We start from the raw sequence: 11,638 nt of genomic DNA on the forward strand, positions 1-11,638 counted from the left end.
GTGCATATTGACTAAGTTGACAAAGCCCTTCGTACCCGTCAACTTAGTAGGCCCACAAGTCAGCCTGCCACTATACTGGGTCCCAGCTAGCAGGGGGAGTATTCATTTTTTTGTGCATAATAAGGAGGTACTTCCTTGCGTGCGAAGATATAGCTGGTGGGTCCAAGCTATCAATGGCGGTAATGTTTTTTCATGAAATACAGAGGCCCTTTCGGTGGGTCCCAGATGTCAGGTTCATCATAAGGAGCCTCTCCATGTAAAGTCCACTTCAGATGCATGTCGGTCGTTGACCATGTTGACCAGGCCGCGCCGAGAGCACCAGGGCGGTGGACGACGGCGAGGCCCAGGAAGGGAACGACACGGAGGCAGGGAAGACTCGGCAGTTGTTTCCCACGCGGAGGGGAGTACGACTGTATGAGGGTTTACTGGTTCGTCAGCCGTCGCCGGAGAATAACAGCAGGTGTGGGTGAGTAGAGGGATGGCCAGGCCAGCGATGGGAGTACGATGGGGCGGTGAGGCCTGCGTGGCAGCACAGCCAGCTGCGGGGAGGAGAGAGCGGGCAGTCCCACCGGCGCTTGTTTGAGCGGCTGGAGCAGGAAGAGCAGAGATTGAAGAAGCACGACGGCCGTTGGATGGACATCCAACAGTCACTGCTTGTGCGTCAACCATTTTTTTAGGAAAGCCTCAAATCTGTGGAAAACATCATACAACCCATCTGCCATTATTTCTAATAATTTACAGCCCATTTGCTAATTCTTAAGCTTTTTTTGGAGCCCATATTCTTTTGGTTAGCATTACAGCCCATATTGTGGCCATGGTTAAAAAATTATACGAAATTTTGCATATTTCGGTGCGGTCCGAACTGTTTTTAATCCCGAAATTTCGATTCACATTCAAACTGATTTTAAAAATAAACATATATCAATATAAAATCCAACAAATTGTCCACGCATAAAAATCAATGCAATTTAAAATCTCAAAATGAAAAAAAGAAATTTGAAACTAATTGCCAGTTTGATGTGTTTTAAAAATGTACAACCCATTTGTCATTACTGATAGGCCATTTTCTCGGCCAGCCGAATGAAGCTCTCCTCATCTTGAAAGATTTGCAGCCCAACAGGCCTGACAAAGCGACTTACTTGGCAAATCACAAAAAAAAATTGGGCTGTGGCCGTGGACCCAGCTGTCAGCCTCTCCACGTACAGTACTCCTCCGATGGAAGTCGGTCGTTGACCACATTGACCACGCCGCGTCGAGAGCACCAAGGCGGTGGACGACAGCGAGGCCTTGGAAGGGGATGACGCGGAGCCAGGGAAGACGCGGAGCCGGGGAAGACGCGGCAGTGGATGCCCAAACGGAGAGGAGTATGAGGGTTCACTGGTTCGGCTGCCGTCGCTGCAGAATAACAGGGTGTGTGGGTGAGTAGAGTGATGGACTGGCCAGTGGTGGGAGTAGTAGGGGGCGGTGAGGCCTCCGCGGCATCACAGCCGGCCACGGGAGGCAGGAGCACAAGGCATGACCGGCACTGGTTTGGGCGGCTGGATCAAGAAGACCAGAGGTTGAAGAAGAACTACTGCCATTGGATGAACATCGTATGGTAACTGGAGCTAGAATCATTCATATTGACAAAGTTGACAAAGGCCTCCGTCCCCGTCAACTTGGTAGGCCCACAAGTCAGCCTCCCATGATGCCGGGTTGCAGCTGGCAGGGGGAGTATTCATTTTTTTTGTGCGTAATAAGGAGGCACTACCTTGCGTGTGAAGATAGCTGGTGGGTCCGACCTGTCAACGGGGGGCATGCTTTTTCCGCCAAATACAGAGGCCCATCCGGTGGGTCGCAAATGTCTGGTGGAGGAATCAAAGACGTGAGAAGGCATACAGAACAAGCTAGTGTACCAGTAAAGAGACGTTGCTTAGTTTTAGAAAAAAGAGAGACGAGCTCCTGTTGCTGGTTCGAATACAAATCTAGACTATGACTATATATGGTGCGATGCTACTCTGCAAGTAATGAAATTGACATATCGAACGTTCGTTTCTCCTCTTCTCTACTTACTCTTCCTAGCACCAGAAGCTCTGCTCGCAGCAACCATGTCCGCTGGCTGCTCGTCCACCTTCTCTTCAGCAGGCAACAACCAAATATGCGCCAAGTCACCACCCGTACCATCACCTGTGGGTCTCATCACACCCCCGCTGGCACGCGCACCGCAGCCGGTTGCTCATTGCAACCTGCTGCCGTTGGTGTGGTGCCACTGCTGCAAATCACGGAGAGTCATCCGTCGCATCTCAACCACAATCCTCAACCCTGGCCGAGTCTTCTACAAATGCCCGAATCATGGGGTAATAATTTTTTTATGTGTTGTTCTGCTGCTTTCAGTTGCTGATTTTTTTAATAGTTTGGTTGATGATCGTCCAATTTGATTCGTGCAGAAAAGGGAAGATTCGTGTGATTTGTATTTCTGGGAAGTTGCTGATGTGGGGGAGTGCAACTACGTTGATTATTTGGTTAGCCGAGGAATCCCAATACCAGCAGGTTGGGGTGTTGGACAAGTAACTGAAGGAACGACATAAGAGGAAGATGCAGAGCATAAGGTTAAAGATGCAGTTCCTCTGATCATGGCCAAGCAACAGCTGCTGAACGGCCTTGACAACAATGAGGAGATGAAAGAGCTTGTGAAGATAATGGGCACAATTGATGTGCTCTATAGGATGATTGTCTCTTTATTTGCAGTGTATGTAGCACTCGTGATGTATTCAGTGGCTATGACATGAGCACTTTGCTGAAACTAGTAATGAATGAAACCTGTGTAGCAGGCTGGGCATAGTGTTGTGAACATCTAATGATTTCTATTAATGGAAATCGGGGGGTATCCCCTTTTGCTCATAAATAAATAAATAGCAGAGGCCCTTTTGGTAATAAATAAATAAATTAGCAGAGGACTTGTCGGGTCAGCTTTGTTCTCATTCGAAGACGTCGAGCAAATTGCAGTCCAACAGCAAACTATGTCATCAAATTCAAGTTTCACAGCCAAATATGAGTACAACTAAACAAGAATGTCATCATGTTTTAGTCATCAAACAATCACCAAACACAAATCAGCATACATAACAAGTTATGTTCTCACAGGAAAATACAAAAAAACATGTTCATCAGGTTTCAGTTGTCATAGCAAACACAATTTCACATAGTAGATAAAAAATGTCTTCTGACAGGCGAATACGACAAAAGCAATGTAATCATCATCCGCAACAACAGTGTCAACATCTTCGCCATGTGTATCAGCCTAAATCGTAATTCCCCACGGTGTCATCTTCTTCTTCATCCTCGAACGTTGGCTTCTTCTTGATCAACTCTTGTATGTCCACAACACGATAGGCAATCTTTTCGCCGGCGTCATTGACGTGATGGTTCTCAAAGATATTAGGAACATCTGTGTTATCTTGTACATCAGGAGCAGTGTAAGCATCATCTTGTTGTGCAACTTCATTAAACGAATTCCTCTACTCAAACCTTTGCACTACTCTCCATTCATCGCTACGTGAAAATGTGTCTTCCAAGAAAAATATCTGTGTTTCTTGATTTGCCAAAATAAAAGGCTCGTTGGTCTGGTACGCCGCCTTGACATTGATGGATTTGAAATAATCATCAGCTCTGGGTTTTGCGATCCTGGAAAACAGGTTATACCAACAACAGCACAACAAAACCACACACCGATGATCCTCGAAACTGGAGATATACTGCAACTGAACAATGTTTGTTATGTTAGCATACATTTCAATTGTCTCTTTGTCATACGTATCCGCGCTCATGATGGCACTATTTTGTGTCTTCCTGCCTTCGTCTCGTGCAATGGTGTTGTAGCGCACATCTCCAACAACGCAAGATTCATAATGTCTTACTCGAGTATGAGGACCCATTGCTAGTGAGTAAAGGGCATCATCAACTGCCTGCCCATCCTCCCGCATCTTCTTAACCTATGGTTAGAAAATAGACAAGCTGAACATCTTATGTACTCAATATACTAAAAAAACTGATAGTGCAATTCAAAAGCTTACATGGTTCTTGAACCATTTCACAAATCCTGCCATAACCAGTTTGTCAATGTTTCTTCGATTTTGCGGCAGTAACTCCTTTTTGTAGATGCTGCACAACATAGTGATCGCGTCAAACATCTAAATATATAAGAATGTGCTGCAAGTTTAGTAGATTACGATGTATAAGCTGCAGTACTTAGCACTTACTTGATATAAGGTAGTATCTTAGGACAATTATTCAACACATACCAAACCATTTTGTCCAAATCTTTAGGTTTGTCCTCTTGTCGACTCTTCCCTGTAACTCGAACAGAATAATCAAAAACATTGAGCCCGGTATTGTCTTCATCCACGTCTTTGCTAAGCTGATCAGCTGTTTCAATGTATTTTGAGCAGAATGTCAACGCTTCTGTAGCAGTGTAGGCCTTTGCAATGGAACCCTCGGGTCTAGCTCTGTTCCTAGCATAGCCTTTGAAAGTGCCTAGCCGCATTTCTATAGGGTACATCCAGCCATACTGTACTGGACCTCTAAGTAGTGCCTCATCAGGTAGATGAACAACAAAATGCACCATCACATCAAAGAAGGCTGGAGGATATATCTTCTCAAGGGCACATAGGATAGTTGGTATCTTGTCTCTAAGACGCTCCAAAGCATCTATCATGTTATTTCTACTGCAGAGTTCCCTAAAGAATTGTCCCTACTCTGCAACTGCTCTGTATAAGTCAGGACGGCCTAATCCTCTAAGGATAACAGGTAAAACCCTTTGAAGTAGGACGTGAAAGTCATGTGCTTTCAACCCTTGTACCTTGTCTCCATCTGCACTGACTCTCCTTTCAGGGTTGGAAGCAAATCCATGTGGAATTCTCACACGTGACAGGACCTTGCAGAATTATTTTCTTTTTACCTTGTACAAGACGTACACAACTGGTGCCATATCCTGTGGTTTACCTTCATCTTGCACCTGCAAATCCTGTCTGATACCCAGGTGTGTCAAATCAATCCTAGATTTTAAGGTATCTTTCACCTTGCCTTCAATATTAAGAAGTGTGTCGATAATGCTATCACATATATTTTTCTCGATGTGCATCACATCAAGATTATGCCGCAGATCCACATCTTTCCAATACTCCAAGTCCCACAAAGTGCACTTGTGGGTAAACAATAATCTCTCTTCTGCCCTGCCATGCTTCCTTTTCCCGCTACTATTATCAGGATGGTTTCCTGGTGTAATATGCCTGACCTTCTCTAATTCCACTTGCAACTCATCAGCGGTGAGCCTCTTTGGCGCATCACGGTTTTCATGATTTGCATTGAACACATGTCTTCTGTATTTTCTAGGATGCGGCTTGTCCTTGGCAAGGAAATGGCAGTGTCAAATGTAACAAATCTTGCTAAGTATTGTGTATGACAGCGGATTCCTGTCACAGCGAACACATGCATTGTAACCATGTGTCGTTCATCCTGACATAGTGCCCAAAGCCGGATAATCGTGGATGCACGAAATTATAACAGCACGCAAAAAGAAATCAGCTGGTGGGCTGCTATATAGGTCTTGAGTGAGAACACCCCTCCATAGCTGCTGAAGTTCCTCCACAAGAGGCTCCACGAACAAATCAAAATCCTTTCCAGGACTTTTTGGACCTGGGATGAGCAAGGCCATCATGTAGTTTGATTCTTTGGTGCAGACATTTGGAGGCATGTTGTTAGGGATAACAAGCACTGGCCACATGCTATATGTGGCGCTCTGGTGGCCAAATGGGTTAAATCCATCTGAAGCTAAGCCAAGTCTAATGTTTCTCGGGTCAGCATCAAACTTTTCGTGCTTCTGGTTGAAGCTTTTCAACTCACTGCAAAGTGATGGATGGCTCATTACATTCTGATCTCTGTACTCCTGGTTCCTAGAATGCCACAGTACATCCTTTGTTGTTTCAGCATCATGAAACAACCTCTGCAATCTTGGTGTAATTGGAAAATGTCTCAGAACATTATGAGGAATCCTCTTCACATCATCACCATCTTTCCATCTTGATGATTTGCATTTCGGGCATTTACTTAAGTTGGCATAATCCTTCCGGAATAGAACACAATTATTCTTACAAGCATGAATCATATCATATCCAATTCCAACAGCATGAAGGAAATTTTTCATTTTACTGTAGGTGTGTGGTAGCTCAGATGCATCTAGGAAAGCTTTGCGGAAATCAGCCAACATCGCATCGAATGATTTGTTTGTCATCCGCTCTGATGTCTTCACCTGAAGATAGGTGGCCATAGCTGAGAATACTGACAGCTTATTTCCTGGGGTGACAGCCACGTTGCATTGTTCCAACATGCGGGCCCACCGTTTTTCTTCTGTAGGTGAAAGTTCATGGAATGCACGAGCATTTCGTAGCATTGTTTCAATGTTGGTAAAACTCACTGGCTCCGCCACCACCTCCTCCTCCTCCCCTTCCACCTGAGCATCAGGCAGATTAAGATGGTGATCTGCTGCTTCCACGTAGTCAATAGCATTGACGTTCACAGCTTCACCATGACGAACCCACCTAGTATATGTGAGCGACATCCCATACAATTATAGATGATTTTGCACAGTTGACTGGGGTCTTGTAACTGAATTCATACAACTGCTACACGGGCAGAGCACATCTGATTTCAGACCACCGTACTCAGCTCTGATAAAGTTCATGAAGTTTTCAACCCCCTCGACATATGCAGCGGAGAATCTTCGAGCAAAAGTTAACCAAGTCCTGTCCATTTGTTAGACATACAAATTAGTTCTTCTACTATATATTACAGGAAAACATATATGCTTTTTTATGAAGTCTAGAAGAAAATACCTAGATCGATGTCTAAAGCTATGGCAAGATATTTGGACGAGCAGATCTAAGTAACGAAATATATGTAAAGCTAATTCAGCAAACAGATTTGAGTGCTAAATTATGGCAGGCTGTTTCAGCAGTCAATGAGGCCGAGCACACAGCCATCGAACTATCAAAGGCCATCGCAGGAACAAAGATCGAGTATAAAACGGTGTAGAGCTATTTCACCTAACAGATTGGCTACTAGACCATGGCAATATCTGTCACAATAAATATATGGCAGGATATTTTAGCAACTAATCGGCCTTGGCATGCCATCCCAGGTAAGTAGATTGAGTGCAGAACAGGGCAAGGAAGCTTCTTAACCAGATCATATTGACTGTAAACTACTTAGGCAAACAGTGAGATTAACAGCGTCTATCAGCTAACATTCATCGCTACACCGACATGCACGGGGCCTCAGTCTAGAATGCACGTACCGTAGGAGAAGCTGACTGTCGTGCGTCTCCACACGAACATCGCTAGCGGTGGCGGCGCTGACCACCGTGCGCCTCCACAAGAACGTCGCCAGTGGTGGCGGCGCGACTAGAGGACGGCGGTCTACGAGAACGTACTTTGGGAGGGAGAGGATCGCCGTGCGTCCCCTCGACGAACCGGGGTGCCGACGTATCGACGTGGCGGGGAGGGCGGCTTTGGCGAAGCGAATGGAGTGGAGGGGGACGGGGGGAGGGGGTTTGTGTCAGGTCCCCTATCGGTGTCAAAACCAGCGGATCTCGGGTAGGGGGTCCCGATCTGTGCGTCTAGGCCGAATGGTAACAGGAGACAAGGGACATGAAGTTTTACCCAGGTTCGGGCCCTCTCAATGGAGGTAAAACCCTACGTCCTGCTTGATTAGTATTGATGATATGGGTAGTACAAGAGTAGATCTACCACAAGATCGAGGAGGCTAAACCCGAGAAGCTAGCCTATGGTATGATTGTTGATGTGTATGTTGTCCTACGGACTAAAACCCTCCGGTTTATATAGACACCGGATAGGGTTAGGGTTACATAGAGTCGGTTACAACGGTAGGAGATCTACATATCCGTATCGCCAAGCTTACCTTCCACGCCAAGGAAAGTCCCTTTCGGACACGGGGCGGAGTCTTCAATCTTGTATCTTCATAGTCCAGGAGTCCGGCTGAAGGTATAGTCCGGCTATCCGAACACCCCCTAATCCAGGACTCCCTCAGTAGTCCCTGAACCAGGCTTCAATGACGACGAGTCCGGCGCGCAGATTGTCTACGGCATTGCAAGGCGGGTTCCTCCTCCAAGTACTTCATAGAAGATTTTGAACACGAAGATAGTGTCCGGCTCTGCAAAATAAGTTTCCATATATTACCGTAGAGAGAATAATATTTACACCAATCTAATCTGCTGACGTATTCTGTAGCGTGTCACTCCACGCCCAAGCCCTTATCCGAGTCATTTCATCATCCCACCTCAGCGCGTCATGCGAGGCAGTTTCGTTGGCACATCTTGTTAAGGAAGAGATCGTGTCCCCTTATCCCGGGATTCTCATGAATACGGGCGTGGGTAACCCAACCGCGCCATTGATTACGGCGCTTGGAGATAAGCGAGTTTTACCAGGCTGGTGGGGACATGTAGTTGCGTCCACCCATATAAGGGGATAAGGATCCACCTTTTCACCTACGCCTTCTTCCTCCTTCGCCTATCCATTCTTGCGCACTCGAGCTCCAGCGCCCATGTCCTCACTCCCCACCTCAACCTTCTCCAGCCATGTCCGGAGCGGGAGGCAAGTGGATGGTCTCCTCCGTCACAGAGGGACATATCAAAAAGCTGAGGAAGGCCGGATACCTGTCTAACGACATCGCGTACCGGCTCCCCGAAAAGGGGCAGCTCATCCCCACCCCTAGGACCCATGAGAGGGTGGTGTTCCTCCCCCATTTCCTCCATGGACTGGGCTTCCCTCTCCACCCATTTGTCCGGGGGCTCATGTTCTACTACGGCCTGGATTTCCACGATCTGGCCCCGAACTTTGTCCTCAACATCTCGGCGTTTATCGTCGTGTGCGAGGCCTTCCTCCGCATCCGCCCCCATTTCGGGCTCTGGCTCAAGACTTTCAACGTCAAGCCAAAGGTGGTGCACGGCAGCCGGGCGGAGTGCGGAGGCGCCATGGTGGACAAGATGGCCAACGTCCTCTGGCTCGAGGGCTCCTTTGTGGAGACCCTGAAGGGGTGGCAATCGGGGTGGTTTTACATCACCGAGCCGCGCGACACCGAATGGGTCGCACCCCCTGAGTTCCGGTCTAGACCCCCAATGCGGCTCACGTCCTGGAAAGAGACGGGCCTGTCGGGGGTAAAAAAGGAGAGCTAACCGTACTCCAAACATGCGTCAAAACCCTGGTGGACAAGAAGCTCAAACTTGTCAACGTACTCCAGGTTATGCTCATCCGCTTGATCATCCCGTGCCAACAACGGGCTTTCAACCTGTGGGAGTTCGACCCAGCGCGGCACCAAACTCTGAGCAGGCTCTTCGACACGACGTACGAAGATGCCTGGAAGGTGCTTTTCAAGGGCGCCGAGGCTCCCGCATCTGCTACTGAGGATCGCGGATTCAGTGCGCAGCGTCACGCTCTCGCGGTAAGTTGTTTCTCCCTTTTACAGGGTACCAGTTTTTCATAGTTTGACTCCATGCGGGATCTAAACTCCCGTACCTTTGACAGGATTGGCAGGTGACCTCCGGACAGATCAACTATCCGGCTCCTTTGCCCGAAGGCCCAGCGGATGCTCGCTTGGCGAAGCTGCTGGTTCCGGCACCCTATGTGGTGCCGGAGAAGAAGGTCAAGAAGAAGGCCACAGGGACTCGAAAGAGTGCCCGACGCTCGGAGGTGTCGGATTCATCATCCGACGAATCCAAGACGCACTCCTCCCGCGAAGACGAGGAGGAGGAAGAAGAACCCCTCCCCCTCCAGCGGGGGAAGGGAAGAAAAGGAAGGCCGCCCCAACTGGGGAGGCCGAAGGGTCCAAGAAGGGGAAAACCCTTCCTCCGGACTGCTCCACCGACGCCGACGGCAGCGGAGAGGAGTGGGCGCCTAGGGCCAAGCCCCTGGCCAAATCGTAAGTATCCGGATACCAGAGTAATTCATAGTATTTGTTTATTGCACAGCTTTCCCTCATGTCGAATATGTTTATGCAGCCCACCCAAAGACCGGCTCGACGCGTCGTCGAGCGGCTCACTGGACTCGTCGGTTGTGAACTCGCTTCCGACGGCTTCCTCCCCCCGCCCTACGGACGACCCCGAAGTGTTGTCTCAACAGGTTCCGAGCTGGGAGGAGGTGGTCCTGGAGGCGCCGCAAGGCGACCTCCCGGACTCCAGGAGTAAAGGGGATGAAACCCCTCGGGGCTCCAAGTCCGGTTCTAGGCCGGACACCGCTCCGGAACCTTCAGAGGTTCCAGAGTTCGGCGGGGGACCTCCTTCCAAGAGGAGCAAGTCCGCCGTGCCGGTGGCCCCCGTCCAACCGGAGGCGCCGGACAATATGTTGGAGGCGCTCCAAGGCGCCTCCATCGACGAGGAGCACCATGCCATTATGGGTGCGGTGGTCCAGAAGGTTCAGTCCGCCAAGAGCGGACTGACTGAAGCTTTTACTAGCCTTTTGATAGGCTTTGAGGTAAGTAAAGAATGTGTAAATAATATTACCGCATAGACAGTAGCCCCTGATGCTCTGTTTGGCGTTCGAGAAGAAAAGCCGAATAGAGGATCAAATAAAATTCGCAGGAGTCTAACAAAAGGAGTCAATATGCGTATGCAGGCTTCTCTGCTTGCGTCCGCCGCACTGACTGCGGAAGTGGACACGCTAAAGCAGAACCTCGAGCGGTCCGAGCAAGAGCTCGGTCATGCCAAGAAGCAGCTCGAGGACAACGAAGGTAAGAAATACCTTGTTTAAAAAATATATAAAAAGGTGCAGTTGCAAAGAATGACAGGATTATCATGGCTATTGAAGGGGCCACGTTTGAGGTGGTGACCCTTAAGCGAGCGCTGGTCGAGGCTGAGAAGAGTGCGGCCTCGGAGTGCACCGAGCGGGAGAAGTATGAGGCTGAGGTTGGCAAGGTGCGGCAAGAGCTCCTGGCTCTCATGGAAAAACATGAGAGTTTGGAGCTTGACTCAAAGACGCGAGCGTCCGAGCTCGCGTTGGCTATTGAAAATGCCAAGTCTGCCAAGGCCGAATCCCAGAAGACCCTCCAGGAGTTGGATGAGGTGAAGAAGATAGCGGCGGGTAAGGCATTCCTTATGCAAAGCAAACACATAAATGTGAGTTACTTGTTACTTACCTGAATCCGGAGCTCTCCAGGAGCGTTCGCAGATCTTCCCCGGAGTGTGTCCGATGCCGCCGCATTCTATCGAGCCGAGGAGGGCAGCTCGACGGAGAAGGTGTTTTGGTCTCAGTATGCTGAGGCCAGACATCCCATGCCCCTGAGCGACCAGCTGAAGCAACTGGTCGAGCTCCACAAGGCGGCCGAATAGGCCATGAAGGGCCTCATTGTTCGGCTGTGGCCTGGAGGGGCTCTGCCTGGGAGCTATTTCGGGCTGGTGCGGCGGTTGGTGGAGGCCTGTCCAAGGCTCGAAGTCATCAAGCGCTCCGTCTGCATTGAGGGTGCCCGTAGGGCCCTTGCCCGTGCTAAGGTGCACTGGCACAAGCTGGATGCTGAGAAGCTTGTGAAGGACGGGCCACCGCCGGGGAAAGAGCATCGCAAGCCCGAGAATTACTATAAGGATGTTCTGAAGGGT

This window comes from Triticum urartu, chromosome 7A (assembly GCF_056163025.1).
Source record: "Triticum urartu cultivar PI428250 chromosome 7A, HENAU_Tu73, whole genome shotgun sequence".
Lineage (NCBI taxonomy): Eukaryota > Viridiplantae > Streptophyta > Magnoliopsida > Poales > Poaceae > Triticum > Triticum urartu.